This window comes from Sus scrofa, chromosome X (genome assembly GCF_000003025.6).
Source record: "Sus scrofa isolate TJ Tabasco breed Duroc chromosome X, Sscrofa11.1, whole genome shotgun sequence".
NCBI classification, from domain to species: Eukaryota; Metazoa; Chordata; class Mammalia; order Artiodactyla; family Suidae; genus Sus; species Sus scrofa.
Genome location: NC_010461.5, coordinates 58,354,748 through 58,372,608, shown reverse-complemented (window position 1 = coordinate 58,372,608; position 17,861 = coordinate 58,354,748). Strand labels below are relative to the sequence as shown.

The window sequence follows — 17,861 nt, the reverse complement described above, 5'->3', positions numbered from 1 at the left end:
CCAGATTTTACTTCTTAAGTTTAAATTTCTAATTAAAGTTTGGAAACATGGCGATTCTGTAAATCTGGTTTTTCCTTTACTTTCAATGGAGAAAATCCTGACTTCCTTCTGTAGAAAGTGAATAGTGTCACATGTCATTTTTAGAGGTCTCCTCATAGAATTATATTCTTTTCATGTGGTTTTCTTGGGGGACTGATATTGCTAAAGAATTTTAACATTAGGCATTTTTGCAACTGTAGGCATAATTTATCTCATCTCTTTGTTCTGGCAGAAGGCCATTTCTACATACAGGGTAGAGATTCTCCATGGTATAAGCTGTTCATCTAATGCCAGTGGAGTAAATGAGAACCAAGGGACATCACTAAAGGATATTTAAGTGAAATGTTTCCTTTCACATTTTAACATTAATGTTTAAAGAAGAGATGTTTTAATGTTGATAGGTTTTTCTTTCATTACAATGATAAGTCATCTTGAATTTATCTTCCACTTGAGACTCCAGAGTCCTTTTTATTCAATTTTTAGAAACAGGTAGATCCTTAGTGAAAGAGATCCCAACAATTATAGTCCATTCCTTTGAGCTTGGTGATGCACAAAAGCAATACAAGCACATTTTTGTACATAAATATTTTAAGCAATCAAATTTTTTCAAAATTCTCTTAAATCTGATGAGAAGGGAAGGACTCTCTAGAAATTTGCATTTGAAAACAAATAATTATATCCCCTTGCTTCCATCTCCAGCCCCATTTTTATCACAACTGAGAGCTGGTGAAAATTCTTTACAAAATCTCTCTACCTCTCTTCATTCGGGTCATAGCCACACCACCTTGATCATCACTAACTCACTTTGGTCCAGTGATAAAGGTAATGGAAGCTGCTAATTCTTTGTGTAAGCCTTGAACTTTGAACTCAGCCCTGTATAAGTAAGATATTTGTAGTCAGTGCTTTTGTTCTGTTTGATAAGCTTCTATCCTGCCTCTCTGTCTTATGGCAGATGTAAATTGCCTGTTGTTTCTGGAAAATGGATGACTCAGACACTAATTAAATTCACTGTTAACATTAGGAACAGGTGGAAATGAGGCCAAAGCAGGCCGTTCATTTAATGTTCCTAGTTTGATGTGTCTTTTAAAATATTAAATTCAAAAGACATTAAGTGCCTAAGAATATAGGATAATTTGGAGAGGGGGCTACTGTGCTTAATTATCTGAGTTGTCTTGAACCCTCTGTCAGTGAGCTTACCCTGCCTGTCCCCAGTACTTGGTTAGGCTTGCAGCAGAGAACTGGTTTTTTCCCCTCACCTGATCCTTTGAGCTTTAAATCCAGGTGCTTAGAGGGACAGCTCTTATATTCTTCTTCCCCTTTGGGCCAGTGGCTTTCAGGACCAGTTCCTAAACTCCTGTACCAAGTAGCCCTGACACCATGACAGCACCTACCCCTCAAGCAGTCTTCCTAGGTAATTTATTTTTTTCACTTAAGTCAAGGAGGACAGTCTCCTCGAATTCTGTCACTCATGTGTGCTGAATGATCCCCTGCCCCCTGGAGAAAGTGACCTGATTCACCCACAGCAGTTTAATAGGTTCTGATGCTGGAACATGCTCTGAAACTATCCAGAGACAGGAAGACCTGGCTCATAAATGGAAAACTCGAGAATTACGCCCTTTAACATAGGGCTGCTCTGAAAAGAATCCTAAATTTGACTATGTCTATATTTAATGGAACATTCTAACATCAAAATCCATTTTACTCCTCTCAGCTGCTCTCTGCCATGTACCCTCTCCCTAGCCTAATTCTCCCTCTTCTCATGCTCTTTCATCACTATCTGTCCCTTCACTGTAGCCTAAAAAAAAAACAAAAAAAACAAAAAACCTACCCTTTAGGCTCTGCGCATCCACATGCGCGCGCGCGCGCGCGCACACACACACACACACACACACACGCACACACACACTACAGCTTTGAATGACTGCACCTCACACTACCATTCACCCTGCAGCTGCCCGCCCTGATGAGCTGCCTTGTTGCATCCTGTTGACATGGGCTGTACAGAGATTAAGTTCATTCCGGTGCCCCCACCTTATGAAAAGGCCTGATGGCTAAGTGTGTCTGGGCTTTGCTGTCTGCGTGCTGTTTACCCACTGTGCTATCGGGAAAGAGCCATACCCATTGGTACTTAAAGCAGGACCAAAGAAAAGACACCTCAAAGAAAGCCATATCAAATAACCAGCTAACAAGTTAACAAATGAAAGGGAATGGATGTGTGCCAGGCACTAAAGGCAGTGTGTTTGCCTAGGGACCATACAAGTGCTGGAGGCAAAGGAAGGTGAGGGATGTTGGGGTGTGGGTGCGGGTGGGAAGGGGACCACCTTAAGTATATCAGGGAATGAAAGTAGAAAAATATCTAATTTAATTATAGTCAAGCATCACTAACTCAGCCTAATTAGAGGAAAGCCAGTTTGAATCATGGAATATTTTTAAATACATTTTTATTACTTTCAAGCATTGGACACGCTAGTAATTCAAACAAGACTAACAACATCGTACAATACCTCAGGGAAAGGGCTTTAAGAATCATTTGTAATTAGCATATCAATTATTTGTATGTAAGTGGATGTGCACAAAGTGCATAAAAAGTTTATTCTCTTAAGTAGGACAAACATTCCCCAGTGCAATCCTGTTTACACTATTAATTTGCTTAGCCAGCCCTTTTTGTGCCAAGATAGATGTATGTAAGACATGCTTATTTCCTCAGGGAAGAATGAATCGCTTCCCCGTGTTTAGTCCAGTAACTAAGAAGCGGAGCGCCACTTGATTGGTCTGGGATTTCCAGGATATGGAGTTTTAAATTTGCATACAGACTAGAGAGATTTCATATGGAGAAGATCTGGCAGCCATTGCCAGAGACCCAGTTTCCCCATCTGGATTTCATTGGCGTGATCTGGATTTCATCAAGCAACAGGACACTGATCCTAAATGATCCACCAGACACTCCAACATAGGCATGTTTAAAATACATCCTGCCCCAGAAAAAATAACTGCTAAAATATGATGAGTTGGAGTCACTCTATGTGCAATACTTAAAAGTAATAAAAATGCATTTCTTTTTAAGTCCCACAAAAACCATGCAATATCAAGTTAATGATGAAAGTCAATCCCCAAACTCTTTTCTTGCACACCTCATTGTGTGACGGCATTGCCGAGATTTCCAATCATCTGGGAAAGGATATTATATTTTGATGAGCTGCACCAGGTGCTAACTATATGGCAGGATTTTGGCTTTGAATCTTAGGGAGGCCCTCTTGGGTAAAGAAGGGTGAGGGAAGGTCTGAGGCATGTTTATTGTTAACAAATCATTATTGTCTACCTATGTTTGAAAATCAGAGCAAGTGAATTGAAAAAGAAGAAGTATCAAGTATATAGGGAGGGTAGAAAATATGATTAGGAAATGAGAAACAGAGATATACGCCTGTATTTCCACCCATATGTATTAAACTGTGCTCCAGGTAAACTGTGAATTCTTCAAGGCTCAGAGAAAAAAAACTCAGTGCTGAGAGCATAAGCACAAGTAGTAAATACACACACAAAATGTTGTAACTACAGTTTGGAATGCCTCCAACTCTCCCTTTTCCCCCAAGGGCATTACTCTCCAGGGTCTACAAAGGCCAAATAGCTGTTTGGCTTCCAATCTGATTTTTTGCCTAAGAAATCAGAGAAGTCGGTTTCAATTTTAGTAATATATTCTCCCAACTTCTATCTAACAGAAAGGCACTTGTATTTCTTCCCCTTCTTAAAGTGAATTTTGTGTTTGGTGAAAGGTAATAGATTGGCAGCACTGGAAAAGGAATTACTATATTCCCAGAACAGGTATAACCTAGCGGTGACACTATGAAATTTCTCTCTGCCTTCGGGGAACATTAGAGTACTAGTCGGGAAGTCACTGCTACAGTGTGTTGTGCTGAACTCAACAGTATCCTAGTGGGCTGGAGGAATTAACAAAGCATTCTAAGGGCCTGACTTAAAGCCATTCATTCATTCATTCATTCAACACTAGGGAGTGTTGAACACCTGGTACCCAGTGCCGGGAAGACTTTTGCAAAGGTTCTATCATTTAATCGTCATAATAACCCTGTGAGGGAGAGGATGTTTTTGTTTTAACAGAAAAGGAAACCAAGGTTCAGAGAAGTGAGGTGATTTGTCTAAGTGACTCTTGCAAGGACTGGCTCCAACTTTGACCCCAAGTGACTCTTGCAAGGACTGGCTCCAACTTTGAACTCCATGCCGGGGAGGCTGCAAAGGGGTTGGATGAGACATATGCCTGAAAAATATGATGCAGAGCAGAATGCAATCTGCACTCTATGAGTGGTCCTGGTGGTTACAGAGCAATGAAATGACCTACCCCAGGGTCACGTAAAGAGACATTAATACAGCTTTATTTGTATTCTTTAAGCCCTCTTCCATTTTGAGGGTTTGGGTTTTATTTTGTTTTGTTTTGTCTGTTTTTGGCTTAGCTCTCCAAACCAGCCTCCCTCTCCACCCACCCTACCCCTTGCCCAAATAAAATACACTCTGCTTCCTAGGGCCTTGGGCCTTTCAGAATGAAGAGAGCCAAAGAGCACTGGCGTTTAGTCAGGAACACTAGATTTGAATTAGAATTAGTGTTCTAATTCTAGCTCTGACAATTCACTCTATGCGATGCTAAGGCCCTTTAATTCTGGATGACTCACTTTCCCCTGTGAATGAGAATGGTTTGCTTCAAAGAGGTAAAGAGATAAGTAATAATAAACTAAAAATAGTGTGCAGCCCTTTTTGTTGCCAAGGTGACATATAATTGATGAGTGGAATTACTTACTACAGGGCATGTTAGGAAGAGATGCCAATTAGAATCTGTGTTTCTCTATAATGGACTCAGAGTTAAGAGAAAAGATGCCCCGGTAAAACATTAAGAAACTGTGTCTTGGAAATTAAAAAAGCAAAAGCCACGTAAGGTTGTTTGTTTGGGAAGGTTGGGGGTTTAGGGGTTTGAGGTTTGTTTGTTTTTATTTTTTGGCTTTGGGATTTTTGTTTTGTTTTATATTAAGGATGTTAAAAGAATCGGTATAGCTTTTCTGATGCTAAAAGCAGAAAGAAACATTTATAGGAAATTAAATGTCTTCGGGATACACCTAAGAGGCACCCATGGCCCCAAACAAAATGACACATCATTCTCACAACAGGGGGATCTCCACCCCAGCTCCCTGTATCCCCGAACCATTTGTAATAGATGTTCAGGAATCACTGAGGCATTTACCATATGTGCATCCCCTGGCAGATTGAGTATTTGCAGAATGAGTCAGCAGTACCTGAGATGAGATAGGATTGAGGGTATTTAGAGAAACCAATACCTGTGAAAAGTTGAAGAGCTCCCATTTGGGACTCATTAGGGAAACTTTGGGTCCTGAATGCAACCCCCACCCCTGAATCCCATCCAATGCAATAGATTTGAAATGTTTATCATGGGAAAGGTTTTGCTGCCGGCATTAACTTTTCTCAGGTTGACTTTGGGAGCTTACAGCATTAGTAGCAAATATTTCTATCTGCTCTCCCTCTGCCTCCTGCCCTTCTAGGTTTTTCAACTTAGAGTTCCTCATTTCTTTAATCTCTGTTGACAAAGTCTCTAGAGGGTGCTGAGTATGCTTGTTAGAAAACATAAAGATGATAAGGCTGATCTAGGCTGGTTTGTAAATGAGAAAGTCGGGAGATAGAACCAGCTGGGAACGTGTCCCCATCAGAGATCTGGTTAGAGGGGCAAGTTTGGGTCACCAGACCTACCATCAGGATTGATTAAGGGTAACTGTCACACCATCACTCTGGCATCCTGTTGCCCTGAGAGAAATCTTTTAGAACTTTAAGTATTTACAAACAAATAAGCAAAATAAAACCAGGTTCTGCCCCAGGTACTGGAGATAAAGTGGCACCAGTGAATGATTGCAAGGGCACCCCAGAGAAGCTGTGGTCTACCCTGATGGAATAAAAGGAAAGGGGATAACACTACAAGTTGGTTCTTGGGCTTTTCCTTTTATCTAAATATGTCATTGATGTCATTACCCCTGGCTTTAATACACCTCAGGCACCAATCACCTTCCCCAAAGAACTGACCACACCCTCTCTTCCTCATTTGCATAGGCTTGTCTGAAAAGCAGACTGCTCAATACTGAGGGATCCAGTCTCTCATCAAGAAAACTTCATTTCAAATGAGCATCTTATGTGTTTATAGGGAAGTTACTATTGTAGTATAATGACATGCCTGTCTTCCCCCGCCTTTCTGGGTAAGCAATTTTATACTTTCCCAAAAGCTAAAATTAGTGATTTTTTTTTTTTTTGTCTTTTTGCTATTTCTTGGGCCGCTCCCGCGGCATATGGAGGTTCCCAGGCTAGGGGTCTAATCGGAGCTGTGGCCGCCAGCCTATGCCAGAGCCACAGCAACGCAGGATCCGAGCTGCGTCTGCAACCTACACCACAGCTCACGGCAACGCCGGATCGTTAACCCACTGAGCAAGGGCAGGGACCGAACCTGCAACCTCATGGTTCCTAGTCGGATTCGTTAACCACTGCGCCACGACGGGAACTCCAAAATTAGTGATTTTTGATGTAGCAAATAGTACTGTTACAGTGGTTAGAAAAACTCCTCAAAGCAATCTGGAATGATATTTCATTCATTTATTCTTTTAATAACTATTTATTGAATGCCTCTTATGTATAAATTATCGAGTCTGTCCTCAGGGAAGCTGGTGGAAATTTTACAATTATAGATACACAGAGTTATACATATACATTCATATTCAAACATATTTGAATAAAATAAAATATGGAAAATTATAAGAACCATAAGAAATAAAACACGGTGAGCACTCAAAGGGACAAAATCAGAAAAAGGCTTAATTGAGGAAGTAACATTTGACCTGGGTTCTAAAGCGTAGCTAATTACTATATCTTTACAAAGTGTGTAAACGTGTATATGTTTGTAAAATCTGGGTCAAGTTTAAATATATGAGATTACATAGGAAAATGTTCTATGCAGAGGGTACAGCAAGATCAAAGTCAGAAAAGGCTGAGCTGTATACAGAGAACAGTAGTGGTTTAGTTTGGCTGGACTGTGAAGTGCGTGAGAGGGACAGTTTACAAAGAAGATTGGAAAAGTAGGTAGGAATCACATTGTGCAGAAGCTGGAATTCTCAGCAATGAAAATTTGTGCCATGTTCTATAAGCATTTGGGGAACTGCTGAAGGTTTTAGAATGAGGAAATAATATAATTAGAGGTTGCTCAGGAGGATTAACACTCAAAAAATAAAAATGCTTCACCTGCTATTGCTGTTATACAGAATAACATGTGAAGTGGCTGGCACAAGCATCTGATGCACAGTAAGTCATAGAAGCAGGTATATTGTAGTGGTTTAGAACATGGACTGGTGCCAGGCAGCCTGGGTTCAAAAGCTAGCTCTGACACTTAATAGCTGTATGATCTTGTACAGATTTATTAACTTTTCTGTGCTGCTGTTTCCCCATCTGTAAAATAGGATTAATGATAATACTTATTTTATAAATTGTCATGAGTCAAATGAGCTAATATAGATAAAGTGCATAGAACAGTGCTCTGTTTTGAATAAAGTACTCAATAAATGTTTGCCACTATTATTATTTTTTTTTGTCTTTTGTCTTTTGAGGGCCACACCCATGGCACATGGAGGTTCCCAGGCTAGTGGTCCAATTGGATCTGTTGATGCCAGCCTACACCACAGCCACAGCAACACCAGATCCAAGCCGCGTCTGCGACCTACACCACAGCTTACGGCAATGCCAGATCCCCAACCCACTGAGCGAGGCCAGAGATTGAACCCGCAACCTCATGGTTCCTAGTTGGATTCGTTTCTGCTGCGCCATGACGGGAACTCCTGTCAAGAAGAAATTTGAGCTAGTCTTTGAAGAATAGATATGATGTCAAAATGTAGAAAGATGACTTTCATGCACAAGGAAGTGCATGACAAAAAGTAAACTTGTAAGAAAATGCAAAGTGAGTGAGATGAACCCTGAACAGTTCAGTTTGCCTACAGAGTAATATGGGTTAAGGAGCTACTGGAAAATAAGGTTTAAAAGGTAGGCTGGAGTATCATGAAGGACTTTGAATCATAGTCTAAGGATTCTAAGCACTACCTAAAGACAATGGAGGGATAGTGAATGTTTTTGAGTAAAAAATGACTTGATCAAAACCATCCCTAAGGAAAATTAATCTGATGGCTGTGCGTGTGAGGAAGAAGAAGATGGAGGGGGAGGGAGGGGGAGAGAAAGAGAGAGAGATGGATTAGAGAAGAGACTTGAGCCAGAGAAATTACTTAGGAATCTATTGGTGTAATCCACAAAGGAGGTCATAAGGGCTAGATTAGAGTGCTGCCATGAGAGTGGAGAGGAGGGAATGGGAGAGAGATTGATGCAAATCTTATAACTGAAGAGGAGTGAGAAAAGGGAGGGGTCACAAAGAGCCCCAGAGTTTTGAACACAGAAAGGATGGTGTATCATTAGCAGAGACAAGAAATAGAAGAAGAGGTAAGATGATAAGTTCAGCATGGTCAAAATGGACCTGTAATTCGTAGCAGACTTTTATAGAAATTGACAAGCTGATCCTAAAACTTATATGGAAATTCAACCTGAAATAGCCAAAACAACCTTGAAAAGGAAGAACAAGATTGGAGCACTTCCCAACTTTAAAACTTCCCAATTTTAAAACTTACTACACTTACTGCACTTCCAAACTTTAAAACTTGCTACAAAGCTACTATAGTCAAGACTGTGTGGTACAGGCAATGTGGCTAGACACATAGAGCAATGGAATAGAGTTCAGGGTCCAGAAATATGCGCAGTCAATTGATTTTACCCAGAATGCCAAGACAATTCAATAGGGGAAGAATGGTCTTTTCAATAAATGGTGAGGGGACAACTGGATCTCATGCCAAAAAAGTAGATTTGGACCCATACCTCACACCATGTACAAAAATTAAGTCCAAATAGCCTAATCAGTCTAAATGTGAGCTAAAACTATAAAATGCTTAGAAGAAAACACAGATGTAAATGTTGATGACCTTGAATTAGACAATGCTCTCTTAAAAATAACACCCAAAGCACAAGCAACAGAATAAATAGAGAAAAATTGGATTTCATCAAAATTTAGAACTTTTGTTGGAATTCTCTTGTGGCTCAGTGGGTTAAGGATTCAGCATTATCACTGTAGTGGCTCAGGTTGCTGCTGAGGTGCAGGTTCAGTCCCTGGCCTGGGAACTTCTGTATGCCACGGATGTGGCAAAAAATTTTAAACTTTTGTGTTTCAAAGGACACTATCAAGAAAGTGAAAGACAACGCATAGAATGGGAGAAAATATTTGCAAATCAGGCATCAGATAGACTTGTATTCATAATATATAAACACTTACAAATCAATGTTAAAAGGACAAATGACTCAATTCAAAAATGGGCAGGAGTTCCCATCATAGTGCAGCAGAAACGAATCCAACTAGGAACCATGAGGTTGCAGGTTCGATCCCTGGCCTTGCTCAGTGGGTTAAGGATCCGGCGTTGCCGTGAGCTGTGGTGTAAGTCGCAGACGCGGCTTGGCTCTGGCGCTGCGGCTGTCGCGTAGGCCAGCAGCTACAGCTCCAATTAGACCCCTAGCCTGGGAACCTCCATATGCTGCGAGAGCAGCCCTAAAAAGGACAAAAAGACCAAAAAAAAAAGAAAAATGGGCAAAGGACTTACATAGACATTATTCTAAAGAAAATATACAAATGGCCAAAAAGCACATAAAAATATACTCAACATCATTAGTCATTAGCAAAATGCAAATGGGATACCACTTTATACCCACTGGGATGGCTATTTAAAAAAAAAAGGGGGAGTTCCCAGCAGAAACGAATCTGACTAGGAACCATGAGGTTGCGGGTTCCATCCCTGGGCTCGCTCAGTGGGTTAGGATCTGGCATTGCTGCAAGCTGTGGTGTAGGTTGCAGATGTGGCTCGGATCCCTTGTTGCTGTGGCTGTGGCGTAGGCCGGCAGCTGTAGCTCTGATTCGACCCCAGGTCTGGGAATCTCCATATGCCATGAGTTCGGCCCTAAAAAGCCAAAAAACAAACAAACAAACAGAGAGAGAGAAAATAACATGTATTGGTGAAGATGTGTAAGAAGAATCAGAACCCTCATATATTATACATTGTTGAGGGGGATGTAAAATGGTGCAGCCCCTGTGAAAAAGAGTCTGGCAGTTTGCTGAAGAGGTTAAACATAGAGTTACCCTATGACTCAGCAGTTCTACTCCTATGTATGTTAGAGAAACGAAAACGTGTCCACACAGAAACTCATACACAAGTATCCATAGCAGCATTTTTCATTTTAGCCCTGAAGTATAGAAATAACCCAAATGTCCATCCACAACCTATGAATGGTGAATAGTTCCCTTCAAGGCTCAGTGGTCAACGAACCCAACTAGAATCCATGAGGACATGGGTTCGATCCCTGCCTCGCTCAGTGAGTTAAGGATCCAGCATTGCCATGAGCTGTGGCATAGGTCGCAGACACGGTTGGATCCAGCATTGCTGTGGCTGTAGCTGTGGCCAGCGGCTACAGCTCCGATTTGACCCCTGGCCTGGGAACTTCCATATGCTGTGGGTGCAGCCCTAAAAAAAAAAAAAAAGAATGTACTCATTCTATGTTTTTTTAACTAGACTAGATGCTACAAGAAATGTAGTTGTTTACAAGTTGGAAGTGAAGCAAAGGATTGCCAGGCCACACAGAGACTGGCATATATTAATCACTCAATAAATGTTTGTGGGATTTGTTAAATTGAAGTTGTAATATAACTGTAGAAGAAAAAAAAATTGGTTTGATATCTCAGCTTCTTTCAGCAGAACAGAGCAGAAATTTCTGACAGTATGCTTTATCCAAGAGCTTAAGGATTGACAAGGCAAAAAATGACAAACGTGTTAGGGAATTAAGTATGTTTGAAATGACTAACCATATTCTCCAAAACAAGTAGTGAACGCATGAGGTCAAAAGATAGGCTGGTGGACATTGAAAATAGGAGAAAGACTCAGATACAGGAGTTATAATGAGCAAATTCAGCAAAGGAAACATGGAAGGATAGAAAATTGTACACAGAAGAATAGTTCAGAGTTCAGGGTCTTAGAAGTGGAATAATTCCAAGTGCTTCCTTATCAGGCTCCAAAGCATGGCTGTGCCCAGGAATAAGCAGAGTGCAGGGAGAACATCACTATTGCTCAAAAGGTGAAGAAAACTGTCATATCAGAGAATTAGGCAGGTCACAGGGGAAAGGGCGGGTTCAATGCAGTTAACTTATTGCCCAACCTAGTGCTATTAACGTTTCTTGAATGAATGAATAAGTGTTATAGAATTTATCGTAGTTATTTGTTTCCCTGTCTTTTTCCCTCACTGGACCATAAACTCTGGGAGTCTTACTTGTTTCTATATCTCTAGTACTCTGCATAGGGAGGAGTAGGTGCTTTAATCAAGACTTGAGTGAGTATAGAATGTATATATATGTAGAACTGAATCGCTTTGCCGTACAACAAAAATTAACACAACATTGTAAATCTGTACTTCAATAAAAAACTATACTTCGATAAAACTATACTTCAATAAAAAAAAATTGAAGTATCCCTGGTGGCTTAGCAGTTAAGGATTCAACATGGTCACTGCAGTGGCTTGGGTTCAATCCCTGGCCCAGGAACTTTTGCATGTCAAAGGTGCTGCCAAAAAATAAATAAATAAAAATAAACAGATCCCTACTGTATAGCACAGGGAACTATGTTCAATATCCTGTGATAAACCATAATGGGAAGAATATAAAAAAGAATGTATATGTATAACTGAATCACTTTGCTGTACAGCAAAAATTAACACAACATTGTGAATCAACTATATTTCAATAAAAAAGTAAAAATAAAAAAAGATTTGGGAGTTCACGTCGTGGCTCAATGGTTAACAAACTCAACTAGCATCCATGAGGACGTCAGTTTGATCCCTGGCCTCGCTCAGTGGGTTGAGGATACAGCATTGCCATGAGCTGTGGTATAGGTCGCAGACGAGGCTCAGATCCCGAGTTGCTGTGGCTGTGGTGTAGGCCAGCAGCTACAGCTCCGATTTGAGCCCTAGCCTGGGGAACCTCCATATGCCTCAGCTGTGTGGCCCTAAAGAGACAAAAAGACAAAAACAAACAAACAAAAAAAAGATTTGAGTGAGTGAATGAATATTGAACTGCTGAGAATGACAAGAAAAAAGAAAGAAAAACTGTGAGCCAGGTGCTATTATTGTCAAGGAAGCTGAAAAGAGTACAATGTAGGTCTTTATATAAGAACTTTGAGAGCATTTGCATAATATAAGCAAATGACATAGACCTCAAAAGAGGAGAGATTGATGACAGGGAGGAAGACTCGATTTGGAAGTAGCAATAGGAAAAGGAATATATCAATTTCTCTCCCCACATTCCCCATAAATTCTGGAGAAATGGGCACTGCGTTTTCTCCCTTGACCCTACCCATCTCTCACCCCACCCTATCAATTTTTTCCAAATTTACCTCGCTTTGCTTCCTGTTGCTCCTGTGCTTATAATTCTTCAAGCCCCTTTTGGCAAACCCCTCTACCTCCAGACTCTCTCTCTTTGGCCATACAAGCAACAGCAAAAGTCTGAGTCCCTAAGCATCAGTTTTCAGCACCATCCGTACTGATCTCATACTCCCCCAGTGTCTTCCGTTTGAGCATCAAACCAAGTGAAAACTTTCAGTTTTCAGTTTGAGTGTCCACCATGTAGCCCTCTCATGTGAGGTAAGCCGTCCTCACTTCCAGTGGCTTTTACATGGTATACAAAATACCCTACCTATTTCAAGCTTCTAATTAACCTTTTCTCTGCCCAACCAGAGCCCTCTGCCTGTCAGAACTCCCTGAGGACTCATTTTTCCCTTCCTGGCTATCATTAAAACAACTCTCCCAGAAACACCTGCCTTCCTTTCTCCTTTCCTCTCTCCTAGTACTAAACCCTCATGACTGTTGTATGTATATGCCTTTCTTGTGTGTCAGTATGTCTTCCTCCTGACCCTACTGCTACTGGCCTGGATGGTTGCAAAACCCCTTGCTAACCTTCACTGTATTGTATGCTATAGCCAGTGGATCTTTTCAAAATGTAAATTTCAGCATGCATGCACATGCACACACACACACACACATTTGAGATATTTCATATCCTTTAATGAATTCTTTTTTTTTAAGGGCCGCACCCACAGCATATGGAAGGTCCCAGGCTAGGGGTCGAGTCAGAGCTGCAGCTGCTGGCCTACAACACAGTTAATAGCAATGCCAGATCTTTAACCCACTGAGCAAGGCCAGAGATCCAACCTGCATCCTCATGGATACTAGTCAGATTCATTTCTGCTGAGTCATGACAGGAACTCCATGAATCCTTTTTTTGAAGTATAGTTGATTTACAATATTGTTTTAGTTTCTGATATACAGCAAAGTGATTCAGATATAGATATATATATATATATGTATATATATATATGATTTTTATATTCTTTTCTATTATTTATTACAAGATATTGAATATAGTTCCCAGTAGGACCTTTTTTTTTAAATCTATATTATATACAGTAGTTTGTATCTGCTAATCCTAAACTCATAATTTATCCCTCCCTCACTCCCTTTCCCTTTGGTATCTATAAGTTTGTTTTCTATGTCTTTGAGTCTGTTTCTGTTCTATAAATAAGTCCATTTGTGTCATATTTTAGATTCCACATATAAGTGGTATCATATGGTATTTGTATCTGTCTGACTTCACTTGGTATGATAATTAATTGCTAGATCCATCTATGTTGCTGCAAATGGCATTATTTCACTTTTAATGGCTGAGCAGTATTCCATTGTATATATATACCACATCTTCTTTATCCATTCCTCTGTCAGTGGGCATTTAGGTTGCTTCCGTGTCTTTGCTATTGTAAATAGTGCTGCTATAAACATTGGGGTGCATGTATCTTTTGGAATTAGAATTTTCTCTGGTTATATGCCCAGGAGTGGGATTTCTGGATCATATGGTAGTTCTAGATTTGGTTTTTAAGGAACCTCCATACTGTTTTTCATAGTGTCTGCACCAATTTACATTCCCCGCAGCAGTATAGAAAGTTTCCCTTTTCTTCACACCCTCTCCAGCATTTGTTATTTGTAGACTTTTTCGTCTTTTTTTTTTTTTGGCCACATCCGCAGTATGCATAAGTTCCCAGGCCAGGATTGACCCTGCACCATAGCAGCAACCTGAGCCCCTGCAGTAAACTGGATCCTTAACCCACTGAGCCACAAGAGGACTCCTGCAGACTTTTTGGTGATGGCCATTCTGAACAGTGTGAGGTGATACCTTATTGTAGTTTTGATTTACATTTCTAAATAATTAGTGAGGTTAAGCATCTTTTCACGTGCCTATTGGCCATGTAATGGCCATATGTCTTTGGAGAAATGTCTATTTAGGTCTTCTGCCCATTTTTTGATCAGCTTGTTTGTCTTTTGTTGTTGTTGAGTTGTGAGTTGTGTGTATATTTTGGAAATTAAGCCTTCGTAGGTCTCACATTTGCAAATATATTCTCCCAGTCCATAGGTCATCTTTTCATTTTGTTTATGGCTTCCTTTGCTGTGCAAAAGTTTGTAAGTTTGATTAGGTCCCATTGGTTTATTTTTGCTTTTATTTCTATTGCCTTGAGAGGTTGACCTAAGAAAATGTTGCTATGATTTAGAGACATTTCATGTCCTTTAAGTAAAAGTCCAAACTCATTAGCCTGACTGGCCCATCTGGCCCTTTGTGTTCTAATCCACCTTTACTTTACCAGCTTCACTTCTACCACTCCCTGTTTCAAGCCTTCATGATCTTGTGTGTGAGGTTCCTTCTCTAAACCTAGTCCCTTATCCATAAACCCCACAACCTTCCCTGCTTCCAGTTCCCCTACCTTTACCCCAAATGCATGTAAATGTCTCCTAATCTTTTTTTTTAACTTTTTATTTTGAGATAATCATAGATTCACAGGAAGTTGTAGCCAAATGTACAAGGAAGTTCCATGTACTCTTGTTCCAGCCTCGTCTAATATCGCCATCCTGCACAATTATTGTGCAACATCAAAACCAAGAAGTTGACATTGGCACAATCTATAGAGCTTATTCAGTCTTCACCAGTTATACATGCGCTCAAGTGTGTGTGTGTGTGTGTGTGTGTGTAGCTCTGGGATTTTTATCACATGTGTAGGTTTGCATAACCACAAACAGCAGTACAATTAAGAACTGTACTGGAGCTCCCATCATGGCGCAGTGGTTAACGAATCTGACTAGGAACCATGAGGTTGCGGGTTTGATCCCTGGCCTTGCTCAGTGGGTTAAGGATCTGGCGTTGCCATGAGCCGTGGTGTGGGTTGCAGACACGGCTTGGATCCCGCATTGCTGTGGCTCTGGCATAGGCCGGCAGCTACAGCTCCAATTAGACCCCTAACAACTCCAATTAGACCCCTAGCCTGGGAACCTCCATATGCCGCAGGAGCAGCCCTAGAAAAGGCAAAAAGACCAAAAAAAAAAAAAAAACTGTACCATTACCACAAGGCTCTCTCATGCTACCTTTTTTTGGGGATGGGGGGGGGGGTGCTGTACCCACAGCACCACAGCAGTGACCCAAGCCACAGCAATGACAACACCAGATCCCCAACCCACTGCCCCACCAGAGAACTCCTCATGCAACCCTTTTATAGCCACACTCATCCCTAAGCCTTGGCGACCACTAATCTGTTCTCCATATCTCTAATCGATGTTTCACAAATAGTATATAAGTGGAATCATGCAGTACAGATTTGCAATTGGCCTTATTACCCAACATCATTCCCTTGAGATCCATGAAAGTTTTTGTATGTATCAGGAGTTTATTTCTTTTATTATTTATTTTTTTTTTTTTTTTCATTTTTGGCCACACCTGCAGCATGTGAAATCTCCCAGGCCAGGGACTGAACCCACGGCACAGCAGCAACCCAACCCACTGCAGTGATAACACTGGATCCTTAACCCACTGAGCCACCAGGAAATTCCTATTTCTCTTTATCGATTAACAGTATTTCAGTGGTATGGATGAACTACAGTTTGTTTGATAATTCACTTGTCGAAGTATATCTGAATTGTTTCCAATTTCTTTTGTACAAATAAAACTTCTATGAATATCTAATACAAATTCCAACATGAAAATAAGTCTTAATTCTCTGGAATAAATGCCCAAGAGTGCAAATTCTGGATTGTATGGCAAGTTCCTTTTTAGTTTTGACCTTTCCCACCTGAAGGGCATGTGTGATCTAGTTTTTCCACATCCTCACTAGCAACTGATATTTTCATTATTTTTCATTTTAGCCATTTTGATCAGTGGCTCATTGTGGTTCTTCTCATCTTTTAAGGCCTGTCAAAAGTTACTCTATAGAGCCTTTTCTGACATCCTTTGGAAAACTTGATTACTCCCTCCTCTGTTCCTTCACTGATACTTCATTTGTCATTGTGTTTTAATTATTTATAGATATAGTCTGAGTCTTCCCCTCTGTTCTGATCTGCATGAAGATAAGAGCTGTGCCATATTCATCTTTTTTTTTTTCCCTGCAGCACCCACTACAGTTACAGGTGGCACACAGAGGGCACTCAGTAAATGTGTGGAAAGTAAGCGAAAGAATGAATGAAAAAACCATTAGTCTTGCTTGCCTCTCCCTCCCCCATTAAGCTATAAACCCTTTTAAAACAGAAATCATGCCTTCCTCTGTGTTTCCCAGCAGCAGCTAATGGGGTGCTCTGTACATATAGCTGCTCAATAAATGTTGGCTAGCTATTCAGGTAGCTTATCTTCCCTCTGCACCCAGGAGATAAGCACATGAAAGAGAGGACAGGCCCCAGTATTCCCGTATTAAGGATAATATATCATAAATTTTATAATATTCTTATAATCTCCACAGTCATTCAGTATTTGTCTCCATACATGAGTAATCAAAACAAAACAGTCTTTTGAGTCAAAGAATACCTCTGCAACTGAGCACTGTTCAATAGTTCCAATATGCTTGTTACATATGATTTTGGGAGGATGGCATTTCATATCCCTCATTCTTCTTTGCAGTTTCAGAAGGATCTGGAATTTTTCTGTTTTTGCCACATGGGCATAATTTGACATGTTGATTGTGAAGGGGTCATTAACCCCAACATTTTTGATCACTTTTTGACTCTGCATTTTCTCAACTCTGAAGTATGTTAATTTGCACTTGTTTATATGTCTCTGTAAGAGTTACTCAAGCCCTGGAGGACTGGTGTATGTTTTGTCTAGGAGCTAGATTGTAAGCCCCTTGAGAGCAGGGACCTTATAATTCCCAGGAATGCATTCTGGACATTGTCAGCACTCAATTAATGATAATGCTGGAAGCCTGACTAAGGTCATCTGTCACAGTGACAACTTCCTTTTCATCTGTAAGGCTTCCAACTGTCAAAAAAAAAAAAAAAAAAAAGGTTGTTAGGTTGATTTGATAGCATTGAGTGATTCTACCTAACATTATGCTCATTATCACCCACTACAATTTGTTCCTTAGAGTACTTTCAGATTTATACTTTTGGATCAGTTGTTACAGTTCTTTTCCCTATATTCCCCTAGTTACATGCAAGTGGGGGGGGGTACATTTCATAACGCAGAAGTCCTTTAGCCTAATAAAAAGTAAGCTGATAACATCTATTCTCTCAAAACATGTAATTCTCTTCACCAGCCCTCATTGATAACTAGACGATAAACTCCAAGTATG

General features: G+C 40.4%; 1 protein-coding gene across 3 annotated transcripts in view; it reads left to right on the top strand.

The window, feature by feature from the left end:
- Nucleotides 1-17,861, top strand: part of HDAC8 (histone deacetylase 8) — a 240,500-nt gene that overhangs the window by 78,073 nt on the left and 144,566 nt on the right. The window contains exon 8 of one of the 3 annotated variants that reach the window (XR_002340774.1): nt 6,157-6,299. The exons of the other annotated variants lie outside the window; for them this stretch is intronic. The gene's annotated coding sequence lies outside the window, so the exon portion shown is untranslated. The remainder of the gene's footprint in view (nt 1-6,156; nt 6,300-17,861) is intronic. 3 annotated transcript variants of the gene reach the window in all.